Here is a 25,275-nt window from a genome sequence, read left to right as displayed (position 1 = left end):
ATGAGTGAGGAGTTTGTAAGCTGGAAGGTAGCTTGGGGTTAGATTTCTAAAGAGTCATTAATGCCATACTAAGGAGATGATTGTCTTTGGCATATAGGCCATAAAAATTCATGAAAAGTTTTGTTTTAATGAAGATTGACATGAGTAGATCTTCTAATTTAGAAAGAAAATGGTGTGATTGTTGAATGTGTATTGGGAAAGATGAGTTAAAGGCAGGCAGGAAGGAGAGTACTGAGTAAAAAAATAACATTTTTGAGTGGCTACCATGTGCCAGCCATTGTGAGTGACATTTTATTTAGATCACCAAATTTCTTACAATAGCTCTAAGTACTAGCTACATTTAACAGATGAGGAAACTGAGTCTTAAAGTTCATTAACTTGCCCAATGCACACAACTGTTAAGTGAAAAAACTGGAATCTAGTTAGTTTGATTCCCAAAGCCCCTTCTATTAGCTGTCTGCTGGTCCTAACAAGGGCCTTTGAGGGCTTGAATGAGAGCAGTGGCAGTAGTGGAAGTAGCTAACAGGGATTCTATCAGAAAGACATTTTAGAGTTAGACTCAACAGGACTTAATGGCAATGTAAGTGATGAGGAAAAGGAATGTGTCAAATGTGACTCAGTGTGAGGAAAGGATAGTCTAGCTCTGAGTATGGTGAACTCATAAGATATCCAGAAGATGCTTTGAAAGAGCAAGAAACACAGACATTTTAGTTCAGAAGCAAGAGGTCCGAAGCAGTGTTATACAGATCTGGGAGTCATTCGCATACGAGCTGTAGTTGAAGCAAAGAGAAAGAATGCATACTGGGAACACAGAGTGAAAAGGGAAATGGCAACAGAATCTTAGAATCATCTACATTTAAGTTACAGGTAGAAGGAGATGAAGAGTGGCTAGAGAGTGTTGAGGAAAGTGAAAAAAAAGACACACACACATATTTAGAGAGAGAGAGACAGAGAGAGAGAGAGAATCTTGAAAGGAGAGTTTATTTTTGTTTTTGGTGTAAATGATCCAAAGTAGAAAAAGAAATCAAAGAGTGTTTGAAGGAGAAGGAGGTGATCAAGAAGGGTATGAGAAGTCATTGGTTTTGGCAATTAGTCTATAGTGATCATTGTGAAAACAATTTAGGTACAATCTTAGAGTACAGGATTAGAAATTATTTTATATTAGTCTGAGGTGAGAATGTGAAGGCATTGATAGTGCAGACTACTTGTTCAAGAAATTTGCCGTGGACTACATCAAACTAAAAAGCTTTGTACAGCAAAGAAAACACTCATCAGGGTAAAAAAGGCAACCTCCAGAATGAGAGAAAATATTTGCAAACCATATGCTGATAAGGGGTTAATCTCCAAAAAATAGAAGGAACTCCTACAACTCGATAGTAAAAAAAGAAACTAAAAACCCGATTAAAAAATGAGCTAAGGACTTGAATAGATATTTCTCTAAAACAGGCATATAAGTGATCAACAGGTATATGAAACATTGCTCAACATTATTAATCATCAGAGAAAGGCAAATCAAACCCACTATGAGATATCACCTCACACCTGTCAGGGTGGCTATTATTAAAAAAAAAAAAAAAGACAACAGGTGTTGGTAAGGATGTGGAGAAATAAGAGCCCTGGCACATTGTTGTTGGGAATGCAGACTTGGTGTCGCCACTACAGAAAGACAATATGGAGGTTCTTCAAAATAATTAAAAGTAGATCTACCATACAGTCCAGCAGTCCCTCTTCTGAGTATTTATCCAAAAGACTGGAAATCAGGATCTCAAAGAGATGTTAGCACTGCTATGTTCACTGTAGCACTATTCATAGCCAAGATGTGGAAACAACCTAAATGTCCACTGACAGATGAGTGGATAAAGAAAATGTGGTGTATACATACAGTAGAGTACTATTTAGCCTTTAAAAAGAAGGAAATCTGCAATATGTAGCAACATGAATAAATGTGGAGAACATTTTGCGAATTGAAATAAGCCAGTCACAGAAAGGAAAATACTGTATGATTCTACTTCTATGAGGTATCTAAAATAGTCTAATTCATGGACTCAAAATGCAGAATGGTGGTGGTTGCCAGGGACTGGAGCGGAGAGGAAATGGGGAGTTATCAGTGGTGTCAAGTTTTAGGTGAGATGAGCAAGCTCTAGAGATCTGTACAACATTGTACTAGTCAAGAGCAGTGTATTATCTCTTGTTAAGTATTCTTACCACGGTAAAATAAAATAAGTTTTCCGTGAGGTTTGGGGAGGAGGTGAGTAACTGAGAAGGAAGCAGGAATGGATACAGAGGCATGAGTTGAACATATATGGTAAATAAGGTACATATGGGCCGGGCGCGGTGGCTCACGCCTGTAATCCTAGCACTCTGGGTGGCTGAGGCGGGTGGATTGCTCGAGGTCAGGAGTTTGAAACCAGCCTGAGCAAGAGTGAGACCCCCGTCTCTACTATAAATAGAAAGAAATTAATTGGCCAACTAATATATATAGAAAAAAATTATCCGGGCATGGCGGCGCATGCCTGTAGTCCTAGCTACTCAGGAGGCTGAGGCAGGAGGATCACTTGAGCCCAGAAGTTTGAGGTTGCTGTGAGCTAGGCTGATGCGACAGGTACTCACTCTAGCCTGTGCAACAAAGCAAGACTCTGTCTCAAAAAATAAATAAATAAATAAAAAAAAATAAGGTACATATATTCCATGCCCTGAAGAAAATGAGATAGCATGAAAAAAAAGGTTAAGAAGTGGGGAGATTTTTTTTTTCTATGAGGCGGGAGCCCACTAACAGGAATAGGCACCAGGAATCAGGACAGTTTGATACCAAGCCCACCACTGTCTGAATCAGGTGCTTCCCTGAAGTTTCCTAACCTGGACCAGGAAGTTATTCCAGAAGGTGTGTGAGCTTGTGTTTGCAGTGGGATGCACACAAGGCACCCCTCCCACACACTGTCCTGACTTGCTGGTGATTTTCTTTATAAACACTCCCCACTTGATACTGCATATTGTAAAGGCTGCCTCCTCCCCCAGACCAGGTTGTCTTCTGTTAGGGCATGTATTCTGAATATCTGCAGTCAAGAAGAACTGTTCCTCTGGAATAGTGAGGACTATCTGGAAAGAACCAAACCTACATTATGTACTAAAAAGAAAATTTTTTTCTATACTCTCACAACACTTCAGACACCAAATGTGAGGAGTTTTTCCACACCAAGCAGTTCAATTCTCTTTGGACACCAGCTGGTGTCCTACACTTCCATTCGGTTCTGACCCCTGGACTTGGCATCAGACCCCACAGGCTAAAGGGCTCAGTCCCATAAGACACCCCTCGTTAGAGGCCAGTCACATGTCCCAGGTTTCTGCCTGTACTTCTGACCAACCTGCTGTAAGTCAGGGGTTCCCACAACCCTCTCTTTGGATAATTTGCCAGAATGAATGGCTCACAGAACTCAGAGAAGCGCTTTACTTAACCGTTACCAATTATCATTTTAAAGGGCACAACTCAGGAACAGCCAAATGGAAGAGATGCAGTGAACAAGGCGCCCTCTCCAGGCACGCCACCCTCCCTGCACCTCCACGTGTGCACCAACCCAGAAGCTTGTTAGGGTTTGTGTACAGGTTCCATTACAGAGGCATGCTTGATTAAATCACAGGCCATTGTTGATTGTGTCAGGGATGGTACTGCAAGTTCCAGCCCCCCAGTCATGAGGTTGGTCATCCTCTGGCAGCCAGGCCCCACCACCGCCAAGAGTCACCTCATTAGCGTAAACTCCAGCGTGGTTCAGAGGGGCCTACTGTGAGTAAAAAAGATGCTCCTCTAACCTCTACTCAGGAAATTGCAAGGGATTTAGAACCGTGCCAGGCACTGGAGCATAGACCAAATACAAATTTCTTACTGTGTCACCTATACCAATTGTGTTAATTTCATACAGTAAATTCAAGCCCATCATACTTCTCCAGGATGCAGACACATTCCTGTTCCATCATCTCACGGTCTCATCCCCAGACTGCCGGGTGTGGATAGAAGCGGGGGTGGTCTGTCACAGCCCAGCAGCTCCCAAGACATGATTTTTAAGCGACTCTGGGAAAGCAGGAGTTTGGAGTTTGGCTCCTTTACCCTGACATATGTGAGAGGAAACAGGAGTGCTGTTTGGAGGTGTGAAAAATGGCAGCTCCCTGGTGCCATCTACTCTTCGTACACTTTTTACTACTGCTAAATATGAAATAAAAATAGACTTACTGTATGGACTCCCAGATGCTCTTGATAAGATGAACTTTATATTTAAAGTAACCTTTAGATTTCACTCAAATGCAGGAAATTAGGGAGAATAGTTACCAAGAAGTTCCCATTTTCAAGAAAAGGATTCTATTTTAAAAATCTAAGACAAAGATTATTGGAGTTTCAGCTTTCTACGTTTAAGCCTATTGAAGCAAGCTATAGTTGGGAGTTGAACCTGCAGCGGCCAGCAGCCATGCCTGCCCTGGGAGGACAGTCCCCATGCGCCCGTTCCCTGCTACACCCAGGAAGGACTCCGCAGAGGTGCTGCTGGGGCGACTTCACACCCAGGGCTGCATCCATTCAGGGTCATCTCATGTAACCTTTCAGCTCTTTGCCTCCCTCCACTTTGGGGCTCACACTTGCCTTCCAGTGTATGTGAATATCCTTTGTATACTCTTTCTATGTGGGTAAGGTCACACTTATGCTGTCTATAGCATTTTTTTTCTTAGCCTTCCCCTGGCTTATCCTTTCTCAGCAAAACCCAACTTATGCCTCCTTAGCAAATATGCTTTGAAATCCCCATTCCATTGCCAGAAATTTCTCTGTAGTCTCAGTCTTTTCATATAATTCTCCCTCTTCATCATTGCCCTAATGGGCTTCTCCTTGAAGAGGGCACATCCCTGGAAAATGGTTATTCATTCCTCAGTTCTCTTTGGACCTAAGGGCCAGAAGGAAGTTCTCTTTGGACCTAAGGGCCAGAAGGAAGTTCTCTTTGGACCTAAGGGCCAGAAGGAATGATTGATCTTTATTTTTTGAACTTTTCATCTTATGGAAAGCATAGTGCTTTTCTACACAGGTTTACTTTTTAATACTTTGTTTTATACATCTGAGTGGGTAGGAGGTCACAGAGCGCACAGAGCAGGCGTGCACACACACACACACACACACACATGCAGTGAACATATCTGGCCACACACCGCCTGTGTAGTCTCTTGTATTCACTCCCTCCGACACTGCCTCGGTTCAGGCTCGCATCTGGCTTGCTTAAGTTGCCTTCATTTGGTCATGCTTTTCCAATATCAGCTTTAGCTTCTGCTATTGAACTGTGTACCAGCCACGGGGAAACAAAACCAAAACAGCAGGGGAAAAACCCCGAAACAACAAAGAACAACAGACACAGTTCCTGCCTTCATGGAGCATATAGTCTGGAGTCACATCATTAGTATAATTACAAAGTAGGGTAATGCTATGAAGGAAAAGCTAGGGGTGCTCTATGAGGTATGATACCATGGTGGGGAATTTCAAATACCTATCTGAGTAAATCATAATCGGGTCAAGACCAGTGTGTTCAAGAGTTAGCTAGGTAAAAAGTGAGGGGAAGTATATTTAAGAACGAGACACCATCAAGGATTGTGACAAGATCAAATAGAGCAGGTGTCCTCAAACTACAGCCCGAGGGCCACACGCGGCCCCCTGAGAACATTTATCCGGCCCGCCGGGTGTTTTTTGCCGCTGCTGCCTGTCCTGCTCAGCAGCCGACTTGTCCCGGGCCCACAATGCGCATGTGTGGAATGTGCGCCCCACTCTCCAACGGTCCGAGGGACAGTGAACTGGCCCCCTGTTTAAAAAGTTTGAAGACCCCCAAAATAGAGGCTTAAATAAAACCCAGTGTGGTGTGGATGAAGGACAAGACAAAGACCAAGGCTGAGAGACCAAATGAAGGCCACTTAAGCCAGATGAGAGCCTGAACTGAGGCAGTGTCGGAGGAAGTGAATCCAAGACAGTACTGCCCTTTTGGACTTCTGGGAATTAGCATAGCACAGAGGTCCTGAAATGAGCCCTGCAACCAGGCACTTGGTGTGTTATTTTAACTTATCTGTGCCTCAGTTCCCTTTGTAGAAGGGGGACATAATGTCAATGAGATGGCGTGTGCCTAACCCATAGTAATTCTTGTAAAAGTGTGTGCTTTGATTGCTTTTTATTATGATTTTAAGATTGACCTTAAGTGTTACTGTGTAACCTTGTCTCATCTTTTCAAGTCTAATTATTTCCTCTTCTGTGTTCCCATACTGCCATGGTGGCTTTTATCACACTGTCATAGAGTTAGTTGAATACATACTTTTCTCCTCTTACATATTATGAATTCCTTAAGGACAGCAGCCATGTGACGCCAAGCATGTGGGTTTACATTTCTCCCCTACCACTGATTAATTATATGACCGCGAGCAAATTACAAAACTTCTCTGCCTTGGTTTTCTCACTTATAAAATAAGGTTAACATTACCCCATCTTAAGGGGTTTTGTTTTTGTTTTGTAATGATCACATATACACAGTACTGAGTACTTACTAAATGATGTGCTTTTCTTCCCTTGCCCTGTAAATTTCTTAACAACTGAGTTAGAAACAATGTTAGCCTAGTTATTCACTGATTGGAGGCTCGGGTATTGAATGAATATTTAATGGGGATTTTATGAATGAGTAAAACAATATAACACGAAAAAAGCTAAAAAGAAAAGATAATATTGTTAAATAAAATTAACATGTTATCTTTCTTATACTAACAGATATATTCTAATTTTTAAGTTCATTTAAAGTGTGTTTATTATCCTGTAGTATTTGTTCTTAAATGCAGTTTACCCTTAGCATTTTAAAGAAAGACGAACATAATGGCCCAAGCTCAAATTATGTAGAGTGCTCTGCAGAACACAGTTTAAAGGCTATTAAATAGAAGATTAAAAGCAACAGACTAAAAAAGGACTGCTCACTTACTTATCTATAAAATTTGATAGAATGATAGATTAAATGATCTCTAAGATTCCTTTAAGCTCTCAAATTCTGTGGTTTTATGATTCTCTGCATCTGAAGGCTTGCACAATCACAAGTTAAGATGCTAGATAAAATCCTTATGATGGGAGAGAGAGAAAATTAGCAAAGAGCTAAATGGTTAACAGTCTGGAGCCATTTAATGGAGGCATAGGCAGCCCTGCTACCTCAACAATAATTGGGTTTCATAATGATGACACTGAGTCATCAAAAAAGGTTAAATTTGGTTCAACATCTCTCCTTAAAAGGTGAGGAAATGTGTAATGTATTTTTAGAAAGATTTTTACCAATAATATTTTAGTATTTTTATTAGTTTTTATTCAACTTAAGAAATTAAGCTTCAATTATTTGAAAAATTTATTTATATGGAGGAAATAAAAATTTATTTCCTCTCCATGAAATAAGCAGTAATTTTTTAGGGGCTACAAAGATCTTCCTGCCACAAAATAGCTTATCACTCTTCTGTCATGTTACCCTTTTCATCATCCTAGATTTCACATAAAAATACCATCATTTCAAGCTGGGCATGGTCATGTGCTCCTGTAGCCCCAGCTACTAGGATACTGAGGTAGGAGGATCACTTGAGCCCAAAAGTTCGAGGCTAGTGTGGGCAATATATCGAGACCGCATCTCCAAAAACCAAAACAACAGAAAAACGGTAGATGAAACTGAAGAGGTTAGATGAGATGATACTGTGTCTTTATGCCATGCTAAGGTGTATAGACTTTATTTTATATACAGTGGAGGAGTGACAGTCACGTTTATGTTTTAGAAGGACCAGTCTGTTGGCAGTATGGGGGATAGATTGATGTAAGCCAAGTTAGAGGAACAGTGAACATTTTGGAGACTGTTACACCAGAATTAGTGGAGGAAATAGACACAAGGCTTGAAGGGAGGGGATCGGCAGATTTAGAGGTGCACCTGGTGCATGATGGGTGTTCAGGTTGAGAAGAGGATGGGATGGGATGATTTCTGGCTTTCAGTCCTGGGTGACTATATTGGAGGGAACATCGGCTGGGGGTCTGGGAAAGCCTCTGCCTTCCTGATATAAGAAGTATGCCTCCTGCTTCTGCTACCTTTGCCCTGGCATAAAAGTGGGTAGATGTGGCCTGATGCCAGGACAGCAGAAGCCACCATGTAGCTCTGGGGTGATAAGCAGGAGGATGGACATCTACACATTAAGAGTAGAACAAAAAGAAAGAGTCAGATTCCTGTCCTGGCCAGCCTGCCTCTGGATTTCTTGTTATGTGAGATACAGATAACACTTACTTACTTAAAAATATGCATCTGAATACATTTATAACTAATATAGTGAAAAACAATTGGTCAATTATAGTTTATTTTTCCAGTGTCTTTGCATTCTGAAACAGATTTAGCTCTAAAAACAGACGAATCTCTAAAACAGATTTCTTTTAGTGTATTTATATGTTGAATTTAATTGTACCGTTGGCTTCTAAGTTTTCCTTTTGGTTTTTTATAGAACAAATTACTAAAGAAAAAAACTTCGTTTTTACTAGCTAGCAGACATCTTAGGATACAAATGAGGAGAAAACATGTATGCATTTAAAGATGGGACCTGGGATTTTTGAATAAATTCCATTGGAAAATTTTGTTGACCTTTGAATCAATTACTAAATACTGTGATATTTGGTAAAATTTATTTATTTATGTATTCTTATTTTCTGTTTACTCTGAAAAATATTTCTTACACTCTATTGTTAGAGAAAAGACTGGTTCTGTAGTTACTTTTAAAGAAACATCTTGGCTTTCTCTTTAGACATTGAGTTTGGTGATATATCCTGAGTCTTAAAAAACAGAACAGTGAATCTGGAATCTTACCCAAATTGAGTCTTTTCCATATACATTTGTGTCTGGTTCCATATTAAGAGAGATTACATCAGAATTGAAGGCTCTCATTGGTCCCCAAATCTATACTTTTTAGAAAAAGCAGTGATTGCTGTGGCTTCTTCAAGTCTGCTATGAAATCTGTATGGAAGTCATTCCAGTGTTCTTTCTCAGTCTGACGTCCAAACCGCCATACATTACTTAAATGTGAATTTGAAGGTCTGTTTTCCCACGGTTAATCAAAGTGTTTTGATGCCTGCAGATTCATCTTCTAACGGCTTTAATCATCGTGGCGATAAAGTTAAGAATTTGGTGTTACTGAATCACTTTTCATTTAGGATATTTTATGCAGCCTTGAAAGGAAGCCCCAAGGGAATTGGGGAGGAAAAGTACAAGAACCGTAGGACAAGTAGGTCATAGAGAGCAGCATCGCTGGATGGCGGAATGCAGGGCAGGGCTGTGCGTCAGGAGACTTCTGTGCTATCCATAGCTCCCTGTGTGACTCACTTGAGTGACCTTGGGCTACTTATTGAAGAGCTCTTGCCTCAGTTTCATCTCAGATAAAATGGGGCCAGAAGTCACCTACAAGACAGGTAGAGTGTGTTGTGGCGTTCCTAGTCGCATAGGCTGTCACATCTGGGAGACGCTTTTCAGTCATTTACTCCAGCCCAAAATGAATCCCCACCGCACTGTTTCTTTGAAAAGTATTTTCCACTCTCTACGTGAACAGCTCTGGTGACATCACCTCCTCCTGAAGAAGCCCATTCCATTTTCAAACGTTTTTAGTTGTCAAAAAATGTATCTTGGGGAATATCTAGAATAGGCAAATTCACAGACACAAAAAGTAGATGAGAGATTACCCAGCACAAGGGGGGACGAGGGAAATGGGGAGTTACTGCTCAGTGGCTACAGAGTTTGTGTTTAGTGTGATAAAAAATGTTTTGGAAATAGATCATGGGGAAGGTAGCACGCATTGTGAATCTAATTAATGCCACTTAATTGTACACCTAAAATGGCAAATTTTATATTATGTGTACTTTGCCATAATTTTGAAAAAATGCATCTGCTCAATGTGAAGGTAGACCCCATTGTTCAAGTTTTACAAAAGAGACAATAGAGGTTTTAAGATCTCATGGCCAGAGAAGGAGCAGGGCAGGATCTGAACCCGAGTCCCTGACTTTCAGACTGTGGATGTCACCAAGTCCACATTGCTGTTGCTCATTCTCATTGTTTGTGATTCTTTTTCTTGCTGTGTCCTGAGCTGGCCACGCAGGGGAAGGCAGAACATTTCTACCACCGTCATTCATTCTAGAGACTAAAACTCAGTTAAGCCAGCATTGGCTTCTTTGGCAGCTGTCACACACTGTTGATTCACACAGAGCTTATAATTAATTAAGCTTACTCCCCCCACATCTGATTTATACATGCTTGATTCTCCTACCCATCACATTTGTTATTTCTTCCATGATAATACTATCTTAATTGTAAGTCAAGATGGCTTGGATTTCCTTAACCAAGTTATTGATAAAAATGCTGCAAAAGACTGAGACATAGAAACCTATTTTGCTGCTGTTTTTTCTCAAACCTTATTCAATAATGGCCAACACCTGTTTATCATTCTTCTGTGTACCAGAAACTATTTAAAAGCTTTATACATTTTAACTAATTGAAACCGCACAACAAACACCCCCCACACAAGGCATTATTATTACAATCCTCATTTTACACATGACTTAACTGAAGCCCAGAGAGTTTAAGCAACTTGACCAAATCACATAGCTGGCAAGCAACAAAGCCAGGATTCAAACCTCTTTACTGAGCTTCCAGAGTCCATGCTCTTAGCCGTTCTGTTGTCGTCTCCCCAACATCAGCCAGGATTCCAGTCCATATTGGAATAGGATAACATAAGGAACTCTATTAAATCTAATTAATGAGATTGCTATAACATTTTTTATGTATACTGTTGGTGGCAAAATAATCTGAAATGCCAGACCAAAGCATTTGTGCCTTTATATGTTCCGTATCTTCTACCAAGAAATTCTTTGCCCATTTGTTCATCAAATTCTAAACTGTTGTTCTTTCATGTCTGCCCAAAAGACATTTCCTTTTTATTTTCCCAGGCAGACTTAAGTTCTCCTTCTCTTTTATTACCTCTGCACTTTGTACAAATGTTCATTGCCCTTTGAAATGGATTTCAACAATAAATCAACAACAAGCCTTTACCGAGCACCTAAAGCATCTGCCAGGCATTGTGCTGGCTGATGGGAATGTAAAAGGGAGGACAGTGTTCCTGCCCTTCAGTCTACGGCTGACAAGTGAGAGCCAACTCACAAGCGCGGCCCTGGTGCCTGCCACATCATGGGTGCTCTGCAAAGGTGGTTGAGTGGCTGAATGGAAGGGAACTGAGTACCAAGAGAGTCTTCTAAAATGACAAAATATGCATTTCTAAATGGTGTTTGTGCTTTAAATTGAGAGGACTAATTTTGATCATCATAGTAGGTTTACTTGGTGAAATTGTAGGATCCTCAGCCTTTACCTGTGCCTTTCAGTGAGCTTCGGCTAAATTATGCTGTAGTAACAACCTAACATCTCAGAATTTTGTAACGACAAAATTTATAATGTCTTAGGTCCTATGCAGCTTTGTTTCACGTCATTATCACTGCAGGACCCCAGATGAAGATATGGCCCCTATCTGGGACACTAATGCTAGTCTCAAGGCAAAAGAAAAGAAAGCAGATTTCCCTAGGAACACCTGTGGCTATAATTCTTAGTTATTTTCAAACTCTTTGCCATGTTTATTCCACCAATCTGATGGTTATTTACATGTATTTTCTTGAATTTTGAATATCACATGCTACCAGGATAAAGTTAAGCTGTTGGCACATCTAAGAGAAACTTTATGATTTAACTGATGGAGTCTTTTTAATTATTCAAGTTTTAAAATTCTGTTATTGAACCATAAGTCACTACTTATTGTTATGCATATTTCTTTATTGTACTTTTCTTCTCCAAACATGTATATATAAGCAATTTATCATTTAGGAAAAGAGCCTCAAAATTAATTTAGCCAATTTTACTATGCAGAAGTATTTCAATATCTATTTAATGCATTTTTACTGAGAGAGATAACTGCTTGGCAGACTATAACAAAACTGAACGTAAAGCTATTATTCATGTACTCTTTACTATATAATTTAGGGGTTAGGATGAATGATTCATTGCTAGCCTTGATAGAAATGCTAGCCTATTTCTATCTTCCTACATGCAGTAGCAGAGTATATATACTCTGCTAACTACTTAATTAAAAAAACTGGTGCATAATACATTTTAATGAAACACACTTTTAACAATTAGGAACTTTCTGTATCACACAGTATTATAACAGGAGGTAATCCCTCCTTCAAAAAGATACACAATCAACCTTTTCCTCACCCAGGATACATTTTCCAGATCCTTTCTCCAGAGCTGCCAATAGAATGGTGCAATACTAATGTGAGAGGTATATAAAAGAAAATGAATTGTGGCAACAGGCTGATTTTTCCTCATTGAGCTTCTAATTACAGAGAATTGAATTTAATCAGACATTAACAATGATTTCCTTAGAGTAAATTATAGAATGAATTACTGTAGAACGTGTTGCAGGATCTTTTCCAGAGTTTTGGAAAAAATAGATTATCTTTTCACCTGCTTGGGCCCATCTAGTGTTGGCTTAACCAATAACCAGATGCTGGCAGCATGTCTGAGCATGCCAGGTCTGAAATTGTGACTTATATAGGAGTGGCAGGGTTGGAAGGCTCCTTGAGGAAGGCAGAACGCCTAAATAGAGCGGTAGACAGGTGAGTTAAAAGAACAGGAACTACTAGTGACAGTTTTTATAGGCACAGTGGGATTGGCTGGGATAGAGATAGATTAAAAAGCCAAGCAGGAAGAAGAGCAGTAATGACAACAAGAATAGTAAATATGATCACTTGCTCTTGGAAATTATCTGAAAATAGTTGGCACAATCTGTAAAAACACAAGCAAATACACATGACTGTTTATGCAAATACATCTTTGGTATTTGCAATTTCAAACAAATATATGTGGCCTTTGAAAAAATCCCCACAAAGTCTAAGATCTTGCTTTCCCCCAACCCCCACCTTAATTTATTTAACTGAAACTCTGCAGAGCTGGATTTCCACTCCCTTCTTTGACGGCTTTTCTTATTCCACTAACATTTACTGAGCTCTCACTTGGAACTCAGCAGGGTGTGATGCTCTTCTAGGTGCAGGAACCCCTGGAAAAAAAATCCAGATTCTTCGGAGTCAAGAGGACCTGCTGAGTCCACTGTTCTTTGTGGGGGCATTTGCGTTTGAGCCATGGGTGAGTCAGTGAGCCCGTGTTGCTCTGCTCCCACTTCAATTTTTCTATTTAAGAAGCACTTGCCATCTTGATTTTATATTAAAAATCATGGGTAAAATGTTTCTTGACCTCCTTTTAAATGCCATTTTCCATCTGCACACAATATATCCATTGTCATTCAGATGGTAAGAAGATACATTGACATTTGGGGGGATTCCTTGCCCACCTCATTTCCTTGAGAACCAAATTCTGAAGCTCTTGCCAGCCTTACAAACACCCAATGGAATCCCTGCTCATATGCATATTTTGGGTGCATCAGTATGTTTGTCATTTTCTCCCTGGAAACGGTTTCTCACACCCACGTTGCAAGTGTGTGATCCGTGATAATATCTCCTGCTCGCTTTCTGTGTCCTCTTTGCCTGGAACGAGGGCTGAGAACATGATTCAGCTTCGGGAAATGATATAAAATGTGATTGTTAGAGTCATCTTCCAAAAGTGTCTTTTTATGTGTGTGCAGTCACTATGTTTGGTATAACCTATGACTTTCTTCACTTGAAACAAGGAAGCTGGTTTGAACACTAGGATCGTAGAATCATGGGGTTGGACGCACCTGGAACTACCTGCTTTTAGGCCCTTGGATATCATCTTACTTAATTTCAAAGGGGAGCCTCTACCTTTTTTTGAAGATTTTGAGAGAAAGGCATATACTAACTTTGCTCAGTGATGGGTCCTTTCAGTGGTTGCAGCCTTTTCTAAAATGAGAGCTTCTTTTTCCATTTTAGTATTTGGCTTCACAAAGTAAATAAGGGGCCTGGTGGTTTTGTCTCAATCAGTGGGGGCGCATGGGATGTGCTGTTTTAATTAGCGCTGTTCCCAGTCCTTTCCAGACCTGGGCTTGTTTGGAGAGTCCCTTTTGTAGCCCTGTATTCTCAGATGTGCTAGATCACAACAAGCACCTTTTGACGTTTAAGAATTAATTCCTGTAAATAATGAATTGAAAAACAGAAGGATATTTTGAACATTAACATCCTACATCAACACTTCCATTTTCTGAGGATGTTTCTTTAGCAATAGGCATTACTGAAATGGAAAATGAGTTCTGAGAGACTTTCTTTGGAAACATAATGGCTCTTCATTAGATTTCCTCATTTCTGGCAAAAAATGTGATTTAGTAATACAGTATTGCTCTTCAAATACAAGGAAAAGCATTGTATGGAAGAATGTGGGTTATTAAAGAATAGAATGAAAACAAAAAAAAAAGAATAGAATGGGTTGCACAGAGAAATTGTGAAACTGTGTTTTGTAAAATAGAAGTGAAAAGCTCAGAAATCAACAATATTAAAATAACATAAAGAACTGATCAAAGTATATACTTGTTACCTCTGAATTCCCCTGTGTGGAAATTCTACCTCAGTTTTAACATTCAGGATTATTTATTTATTTATTTTCTGGAGACAGTTTCACTTTGTTGATTGGGCTAGAGTATAGCCCAATCATCCCAATGTAGCCCAATGATCATCATAGCTCACAGCAACCTTAAACTCCTGGGCTCAAGCAATCCTCCTGCCTCAGCCTCCCGACTGGGACTACAGGCATGCGACTTTGCTGGGCTACTTTTTCTATTTTTTGTAGAGATGGGGTCTTGCCGTGTTGCTGAGACTGGTCTCTAACTCCTGGCCTCAAGCAGTCCTCCTGCCTTGGCCTCCCAAACTGCTGGAATTACAGGTGTGAGCCACCATATCCAGTCAAAATTGAGAATTAAAGAAAAAGAAAGATTTGAAGGATAGTTAATGGAGAAAAAGGAGCATCAAACAAACACATGGTGTGGCCAAGGATTGTGGTTAGAATTAATATGAAATTTGGAATTACTGGTGACATTCTAGTCATGAAAGATCTGAGTAATAATCATTTGATTCAAATATGGACATATTTGATAAAGAATGAAGTTTAAAAGGAAATAGCAAAGATGTATTACAAACACATAAAGTAAATCTCATAAAAAAATAAGGCAGCCCTTCACTAGGGAGGATTAGAATGGAGGATTGTGTTAAAATCGCAAAGTTGCATTAATGATGTGGTTAGAAAGAGTAGGTAGTGGTGGAAGTAGTGGAGCTCTAGGCAAAGGCACAATGTAGAAAAATGATGTGGATGAAGGAAAAAGTTTCATAATGTGTGCTGATCTTTGAGCAAGTGTGTTTTGTATGTAAATGCCTGTGTCATAAAAAGGCTAACGTTGAAGACAGAATGAAAACAGTACATCTTTTTTATAATTCAGATTGAGATAATAGAAAAGAGTATTCCCCAGATTTTTTACTCTTCTTTTTTTTTTTTTAAATTTTCTAGAAGGAGGAAGAGAGGAGTCTCCGCAGATGATTTTAGATGTTCTGTTGATGACTTAATTCGGAATGACTAATTGGGGAAAGGGATAGAAAACTTGTGTTAGTAGGAACTGATTATGATAAAGGGAAGCAGTTTACAGTAGTGTGGCTATCTGAATAAAGCCCCCCAAAGATGTCTATATCATAATTCTTATGGATTTATGTTATTTTATCTTATTTCCTCATGTTACTTTATGCAAAAGGGACTTGGCAGATGTGGTTAAGTAAAGGGTTTCGAGATGGGGAAATTACACTGGATTATCTGGATGTACCCCAAATGTAATCACAGGGCCCTTGTAAGAGAGAGCTGACATCAGACAGAGTAGGAGGGGAAGTGATGATGGAAGCAAGGTTGGATTGATGCCAGGAAGGAGCCATGAGCCAAGGAATGCAGACACCTCTAGAAGCTGGGAAAGACAAGGAAACAGATTCTTTCCTAGAACCTCCAGAAGGAACACAGCCCTTCTAACATTTTTGTTTTAGCCCAGTGAAGCAGATTTCAGACTTCTGACTCCAGAACTGTCAGAGAATAAATTTGTGTTGTTTTAAGCTGCTAAATTTGTTACAGCAGCTATAGAAAATAGATACGGATAATAATTTGCAGATCATTCTAAGTGCAGTTAACTTTTGCAATGAATACCTGTGAGCTCTACTTCAACTCTGAGCTTTGAAAATGCCATAAATGTTTAAAGATTCTGGTTCTGCGTTGCGTACTGTGCAGTGTCAGATCATTTCTCCAAAGTTGGGAAACTTGGAAATGGACTAGATTTGAGGTCATCTGTGCCATGTAGGATTTTGTAGAAAAGTGCTTTCCACATAAATACCCTCGATTGATCTTCTTAATAAGGGTTTTCTTTCCCGTTTTACAAATGAGGAAACTCCATCGTTATTTTTAAAAACTCAGGTGTTCCTCTAGTGGATTCATGGTTTGTTTTTTCCAGTTAAGTTTCTGATCCGTGTGTGTGTGTGAAGAATAAGATGGGCAGCCAGTGTTTTTTTCCTCCAAATGACCAGTATTGTCCCAACACAATTTATTGAATACTTCACCTTTCCCATATGAATTTAAAATGGTATCAAACTTTCACTTCAAATTTGGAACAACAAAGTAGGTATACGAGGTGAGAAATATTATGAGAATTATCTGTGTCTCAAATAGAAGAATGTAAATGTCTTTTCTCCAGTTTATTTCTGCTTAAACCTTCAGTTTAAACATTTTGGCCAGAAAACACTTATAGTTCTTTGTGAAATAAATGACTTACTTGGTAACTCAGAAACCACAGACCAAATTACCCTGAAGAACAGTAATTCTGAAAGAAAAGCTCACAGAAATTTCTGGAACAAAGCTGTCAGTTTACAAAATCCTGCACCTCTGATGAAATCAACCAACTGCAAGTCCTCCTCTCCAGCGTGGTGATAATCTATAACCGATACAGGTTTCTGAGCAGCCCGTGGAGATGGACGGAAGAAAAGGATTTAATGTAAATTTAATGCAGTTTCTTAGATATGATCTTAGAGAATATCTAACTAGTTTGAAAATTCTCTTTCCATTGTTTTTTTAATGGAAGAACAACATAGGATTTATAATGAAATTTATGCTAAGCTGACTTTAGAATAAAATGGATTAATTATGATTTTTTTAAATTTAAGACAGAATACCCTAGGCATCCTTTTGGCTTGCAGGTCTTGACAATTACTCCCCTCTTTTTTTCTGAAAACTCAGAAAACATCTCAGGCAGGGATTATCCCTAATTGGTCCCTGGTTTCAGGGTTTTAAGAATCAGGCTGGGGAAACAGACAGATGTATAAAAAAATAATTACCACACAGTGCAAGTAAAACCTTTAAAAACTGTTGTTACTTTGGGAGCACAGAGCTATGATGTTTTCTCCAGGCCTCTACTTTAGAAGACCTGATTGAGATAATTACTTGTCTGGGCTGCATCTAAAGGGACAGTCATTTTAGGAAAACGTTTGCCAAGCCAACTACCACAATAATTTAATGCTGTTAAATGATAGTTTGTGGGGTAAATTTAGGGATAACTTCTATTTGTGTGCTCCTAATCATGAGTCTAGTGTTAGCGAATTTTTTTTTCTTGCTTATCTGTACCTGAGATGCATATATTAAAATTGAAAGGCATCATTTGCTTATTAGACCTATTCTGTTTCTTAACTTTGTTACTTTGAAGCCTACCTGTATAGGACTAGAATGCTGGCTACTGGGGCAAAGGTGGCTGAGGGGGAAGGAAGACATCTTTACTAAAAGGAATTTTAATTTGATCAAAGGAATTGCCTGACTTCATTCTGAGGATATTCAGTTGAAGAAGATATTTGGAAAAGATATGTTACTGCCAACATTTTAAGATCATTTCCTGAGTTGTGAGCCTCACGTTTGTAAACATAACCATTATCATTACCACCCTATATTGAGTACTCACTGTTAGGCAGCCATCTGGCCAAGCACCCCACATATATTATCTCATTTACTTCTCAGTAGTATGGTAGATATTGTCCCCATTTTGCAGATAAGAAAATTAAGACTCAGAGGGATTATCTTTCTCAAGATCATGTAGTTAGCAAATTATAAAGCCCATAGTGAACCTGGATTTGTCAAAGTGAAGTTCATGTTCTGAAATACTGTTATATACTTACAAGGCTAGTTAGGTCTAGTTAGTCCATCTGGATGGACTTAAGTATAAGCTTTCCCTTTATAATTAATTCAACCTTTTATTGCTTCAAAATTACACATCTACTAGTTTTCTGGATATCCTGCCAAAGCTGAATGCAAATTTTTTCTCTCCAGAAACTACAGGTGTGAGGCTTGATTTAATTTCCTCCATGAAGAATAGGTGAGCTTGAGGAGCAATTCTGATACAATTAAATATTCCTAGTCTAAGTTACCCTATGTAGAGAGAACAGTTAAGGAAAGTGTAAGGATGTTTATAACATTTATAGATCTATAATCAGCCTTTCATTCATACATAGGAACCATTTGTGGAGCAAAGCCATGATCTTGATATAGTAATACCTTCCAAGCTTTTGAAAGCACTTATATAATATCATTGCTAGACCTGAGTGGGCAAAAATGGGCTCAAGATAATGTAGGGGAGGGAAAAAAAAAAACCTGTTTTACCATTTCATGGTGACTGGGGCCTGTGAATTAAACTGACAAAAAACAACAGGAGAAAAGACATACAAATGTTATTGGTATTCATACTTTGATGTGCATGGGGCTTCACAGAAAAGAAGTTCATGACAAGTGCTTGGACTCAGGGCTTATATACCTAACTTAGTAGGAGAAAGGGAGGGGGAAGGAAAGGCCCCTATGGGAAGGACTAGTGGGGTTTCTTTAGGAAAGACAAGTGGGTTTTTAGGAGGACAACTTTGTGATAATGTTTATTTTTACAGATATTCATGGACTGTCTTCTTCAGGGCCATAAAACTCCCCTGGAGAGGGATTTATGGTAGCTTTATATCCCAGAAGTTGCTGCTTTTAGTCATTTGTTGAATCTCAAATGTCTTTGGCTTATAATAATCAGTATACCAACTCTGGGATTCTGAGTGGGTTCCCACAATAGACCAATTTAACATAAAGAATGCTGCAGAGGCTCTCCGTGTGCTGGTCACTGTATTCCCACTGTAATTTATAACATAATTTGGTATAGCTTCTAGATGAGCTGTCCAAGTGCCTTTCTGTGGTCACATAGGGAATACAAGCATGTTCTTCTCTCCTGGCAAAGTCTTGTGATAGCTTCAGACAGCAGCTAGACACATTGCTAAGCACTCTCAGTAAAGGCAGTTCAGTTATGCCAAAACCAAATTCAATGTCTTTGTCAGCCAGTTTTTAACATCTTTTAGTAGAAAAAAAATCTTTTTAAATCTTTTAAAAATCATGAATCAATAGATCAAGTTGGATATTTTCATGGGATGTGTTTTAGTTCAGTCTCCTTCTAGAAAGCCCATATCTTTGAGCCTTGCAAAAACCCAAAACTGAATTGAATAATACATCAAGGTTTTCCAGATTAGAGCTCAGTGAGATCTAATTCAGGCAGTAATTTCTGCCTGAAAATCTGTGACATAGTCAACTGTTTCGCCTATGGCATTTCATTTAAATGTTTATACATTCGAGACTTACATAGAAAACTTTCTGAGACTGTCTGAAACCCAGCTCCAAGCAAAGTTATCTGGGAAAGAATACATGACAGGTTCTTTGGCTTTTATTGTAAAATATAATTTTGCGACTTCCATGTTGGGAACCTAACGTGACAGCAACACAGAAGGCCTGCACTCCACATGCCTCTGTGGTTTCACTCTTGAATGATTTGCTCTTTGGCTGTTGTCAAAAACTAAGCCGATACATTTGATATTTGAAAAGCATTGTTAAGTGAGTATCAGCATCACCTGGAAAGCTGTTCAAAACCTGAGTCTGGTTCAGCAGATTTGAGCCCTTGGAATCAGTATTATAAAAACCCTCAAATGATTTCATCCTTAGCCAGCTTTGTAAAATTGCTATTAAGGGCCTTTTAAGTGTGTCATACAGATTACTTTACGTAAAAATGCACACAAAATAATTTCTCTTTGAATTTAATCCTAGCAAAAAGTTGATGCTGATGAATCGTCACACTTCCTTTTTTCATATGATGACAGCGGGGTAACTCATAGTTCTTTTTACCTTGGGTGCTAGGATGCTCAGAGATAGGTTTCACTTGGGCTTAAGGCAGTAGCTTTTCTTAGCCTGGGATTTTAATTTTTTTCCCATCCTGATTACATTGCACTTGTTCTTTACTGTCAAATTAAGGATTTTACTGTACTCGAGTGTTTTGTTTTTGTTTCATTTTTATTGTTATCTATTTCAGATTATTTTAAAAAATAGGTCATGTTATAAACAATAAACAAGATTTAGAGCCTACCTGAAAAGGAAAATTCTCTGTTCAAATGAGCAAGAAGTACTTGTGATTATAAATCTAGAAATTCTATTTCCTATCGGATCTCATGGAGAAAGCACTTTGAAGTGGACTGTCTCGTGTCTTGGTACAGTTACCATCATGCAATACTAGTAAATTATAACGCAGTTCAGATTTTTACATGAATTGGTTAAATTTAAGAAATTTCTCATCCCATTAAAAAAAAAAAAAAGAAATGGTCACCATTTTCTCTCCCTTTAGCCAATAATATAAGCACTGTGGAATGGAAGAACTCTCATTTGATGAGACAAAGTCAAAGGGAATATGTTTTCTGTATTTAGGATGACACACACCAAATCCTTGTCCTTTTATCTGTGCTGCTGCTAGCCTATGGGCTGCCTTCTGCCAGTTAGAACAAAGGGCCCCCTCTGGCTAATAGCATCACTCCTTAACCCACTCCCCACCACACCACTACTGTTTGCTTCTCCCCACCCTCACCCCCACCCCTAGTTTTCCTTCTGTCTTGTCCTCCAGTATTTTTATGCAGTACACATTCTGCATTTAGAAAAATGCAGATACCATGAAAATTATGTAGACATAAGTATCAATTAGGAAATTTTACAAATAGCCAACTAAGTAGTGTCATGTTTTATAATACATTTTTAACTATTAGAACTTTACACAGTGCTTCTTAAACTTAAATATATATTAGAATCATCCCAGAGCTTCTCTAAAATGCAGATGTCTAGACCTCACAAGCTCAGACTCTAATTTAGTAAATCAAGGGTTTAAACCCAGGAAACTGCATTTCAGCAAGGATCATAGATGATTCTAATTAGAGAAAAGCTGGCTTAAGAGTAAATAGTACAGGTTTAAAAATTATACAGGCATGGTTTTGAATTGCGTCATTATTTTAAATTGTGTAATCTTGTCTTTGCTTCAGTTTCTTCAGTTGTAAAGTGAAAATTAAAAATTTCTCGAGCCCAGGGTTATTTTAAGGATCAAGTGAAATTAAATGTCCAGCCACAGTGCCTGGTGGGTAAAAAGCACATCATAAATGCTGACCGTTATTGTCACAATATATTTTCAAAGCTAGACTCAGGATAGCACCAACCCTTAAGAAATTTTTTATGCTTATATCCTCAGCACTTACTCTTTTTTTTTTATTTTAGTGTATTATGGGGGTACAAGTGTTAAGGTTACATATATTGCCCATGTCCCCCTCCCCCCACGAGTAAGAGCTTCAAGCATGTCCATCCCCCAAACGTTGCACATATTACTTGTTGTGGTTGTATATACCCGTCCCTTCCGCCCCCCTTCCACCTTCCTGACACCCAATAAATGTTACTCCTATATGTCCACTTAGGTGTTGATCCGTTAATACCAATTTGCTGGTGAGTACATGTGGTGCTAGTTTTTCCATTCTTGAGATACTTCACTTAGTAGAATGAGTTCCAGCTCTATCCAGGAATATACAAGAGGTACTCTATCACCATTGTTTCTTAAGGCTGAGTAGTACTCCATGGTATACATATACCATATTTTATTAATCCACTCATGAATTGATGGGAACTTGGGTTGTTTCTACAGCTTTGCAATTGTGAATTGTGCTGCTATAAACATTCAAGTGCAGGTGTATTTTCCATAAAGTGACTTTTGATCTTTTGTGTAGATTCCCAGTAGTGGAATTGCTGGATCAAATGGTAGATCTACTCGTATCGTTTTGAGGTATCTCCATATTGCTTTCCACAGAGGTTGAACTAGTTTGCAGTCCCACCAGCAGTGTTGAAGTGTTCCTCTCTGCAAGCACTTACTCTTTTTTTCATGATATTTGTACCCCCCACCCAGGGATTAAAAAAAAAAAAGTACTTTTCATTAGTGTTTCTATACAGCCCAATATAAATCTCTTGCTTACTTGCTTGAAGTCCTTAGATACAGAGTAATTATCCTTGTTTGCTAATTATCTCTGTCAACAGAAAAGAAGCCAAACTCTGCAAAATAATTTAAAGAGGTTTATTCTGAGCCAAATTTGAGGACCATGGCCCGGAGCCACACCCAAGAAGTGTTGAGCAAGTAAACTCACTATAGTTGGGGTTACAGTTTGATTTTATACATTTCAGGGACAGGAATTACACATAAAGTCATAAATCCATACATGGAAGGCATATATTGGTTTGGTCCCAAAAGGTGGGACATGTCAAAGCAGGGGTTTACAGCTTATCAGTGGGTTTAAAGACTCTTTGAATTGTAATTGGTTAAAGAAATGAGGCTTTGTCTAAAGCTCGGAATGTTTTAAGTTAAGGTAAGGAAGTCTGTTGATCAGAGACAAGCCACCGAGTATATACCCAGACTCCAGTGATCTGTTAAGTAACTGCTGACCTGCAGGTGCGATTTAAGCTTTGTCTTACATAGTCTCAGGCCTGTTAATGAACTACAAAGCATATCTCCAAGAATGGAAGTAGGGCATGATGTGTGGTGTCTGACCACCCTTCTCATGGCCAGCAGCTCATCTTTAGGATATTCCTGAGGTCCTCGTGGCCTGGCCAAGAAGGGGTCCATTCAGTCAGCTGTGGGGCGGAGCTTAAGATTTTATTTTAGTTCACATCCACGTTCTTGTCACCATTCTGATTTTATTATATCATATTCAGATCTTCTCATGTAATTTATCCAGTTTACCAAATGTGGAAAACAGTAATATTTTTTAAAAAGAAGTTCATCTTCAACCCTCACTGTATAATTATGGAATTCTAAGCCCCAACGCCTTTGCAAATAATTTTTGGTTAAACCATCTGAAAACTGCCTGCCTGATAAAGTTGGAGGAAACTGAGGCAGGGGAGTGCCTTCACTACAAACCCAGCTTGAATAAGCCAGACTTTAATCAGGACACAAGGAACAATTTAGAAATAATCTCAGTATATCATATAACGGGATGATGAACTTTTGCATTACTGTGCAGAGAAATAAGTTTTGCCTATTGAAGGAGACTGCAGGGCATCTTAGAGCTATATGAGATGGAAAGAGACATAAATTATTTTTGAAGAAATATATGTACTTATATATAATATTAATATTTCTACCTCAAAGGCTTTTGAAGGGATTATAAGTTCAATGTGGCTAACTCATAATGAACAATATTTTTTGTCATCTGCAATATTAAAGTTTTGCCCCAAGTGCTCTGGCAGGGGATGGAATGCCAAGAAGCTTCTGAGCAGAACAAATACCTGTGTCCAGCATTTTCCACTTATTATTTTCTCTCCTTCTTTCCTTTTTTGTTCACATTCTTTTTCAGTACATGTTCTTAAAACTGTGTTTCAGAAAGTATAATGGTTCCAACCACCGTCATCTGGGCTATTTTTCTGGCTTGGTTGCACAATATTGTGGTAAAGGTTTCCACATCAGTAATAGTGACTGGAGAAGGAATACAAAGTAGGATCCACCCTGAAGCATTTTACTAGAAAATTAATTGCAAAAAACATGTTACTTATGGAAATTACATGCACATTTATTACAATAGTGTTAAAAATCCAAGTTCCCCACCCATCCCTCTTCCTTTTTTCTTTCTTTTTTTTTTTTTAACATTTTAGCCATTTTAAGTGTACAGTTCTTTGATATTAAGTACATTCACATTGTTGTATACCTCTGCCCCTTTTGATAAAGATTCTAGGACTGATCTCTGTACCAATATATTCTGGAGGAGTATAATTGTCCTTTGCAGAAAAGAAGACTATCCTGAGAGACAGCTTTTACCTTCCTTTGCACACTTAGGTAGAGGTGCCTGACAGCCATGCACACCTGTAGCTGGGAAAAGAAGAATCCTGGTAGTGCTAGGGGGAGGGGTTAGATTTCAAAGACTATAAAATATGACTGTGGTTATCCTGTGCCCGTGCCTTGACTATTTTAGACTCTGGGCATGACGTTTCTTGAAAATTTGTATGGATAATAAGACTGCAACAAGGGCATGCTACTCTTCCTCCACAGCAAGCAGTTATTTAGCAACAGCTATTTGTAAAATGACAGGCAATGACAAAGTCATGGCCATAATAGACCTTATAGGAAAAAAAGTATGTACATTAATATATACACATTAACTAATGGTAGCAGCAGTCTTGAAGACAATCTCTTGCTACAGAAGTTCAGAAAAAGGAGTCATTTCTGCACATTGGGATGATTTTTACCTAATTGTTACAATGACTCTGCATTTACTTAACATAAATTTTAATTGAAATACTATGAAATAAAATATCAATAAAAAATGGCCCAGCACAGTGGCACACACCTGTAGTCCCAGCTACTGGGAAGGCTGAGGTGGGAAGATTACTTGAGTCCAGAAGTTTAAGTGTCCAGCCTGGGCAACATAGCAAGACTTCATCTCTAAAAAAAAAAAAAAAAAAAAAAAAAATCTCACTTTATGTGCAAAATGTGAAATTATATTTTGTGCCAATGAGGGGAAAAAGCAAGGATTATAATTTTAAAACCAGTCTGTAAAACTATTTCTGTTAATGCCAAATATCTCCACTATAGGTAAAAAGAAACACACAACATCCTTTGTCAGTCTTCTAGGAAAATAGGTTCTGAATTATGAGAGCTATGACTAATGAGCACTCCTAGGAATGCATTTTTCTGTTAAATGCACTGCCCTTGTACTCAAGCCTTTGATGTTCTTGAGAGCAACTGGACTCATTATTCTGCGTTTTCTTCTTCTGGAGGAAGCACAGCTATTCTAATAGAACAAACCTTCCCGTGGATGAAATGGAAATATTTTGCAAAATGCAAACCTCTCTGTATGAA

At 38.7% G+C, this 25,275-nt stretch overlaps 1 protein-coding gene across 1 annotated transcript in view; it reads left to right on the top strand.

Annotated features, from left to right (window-relative positions):
* Positions 1 to 25,275, top strand: part of KCNMB4 (potassium calcium-activated channel subfamily M regulatory beta subunit 4) — a 66,329-nt gene that overhangs the window by 30,442 nt on the left and 10,612 nt on the right. The gene's annotated exons all lie outside the window — the stretch shown is intronic.

This window comes from Microcebus murinus, chromosome 10 (genome assembly GCF_040939455.1).
Source record: "Microcebus murinus isolate Inina chromosome 10, M.murinus_Inina_mat1.0, whole genome shotgun sequence".
Lineage (NCBI taxonomy): Eukaryota > Metazoa > Chordata > Mammalia > Primates > Cheirogaleidae > Microcebus > Microcebus murinus.
Note: the sequence above shows the minus strand (reverse complement) of the source record. Positions and strands in the feature narration are given on the sequence as shown.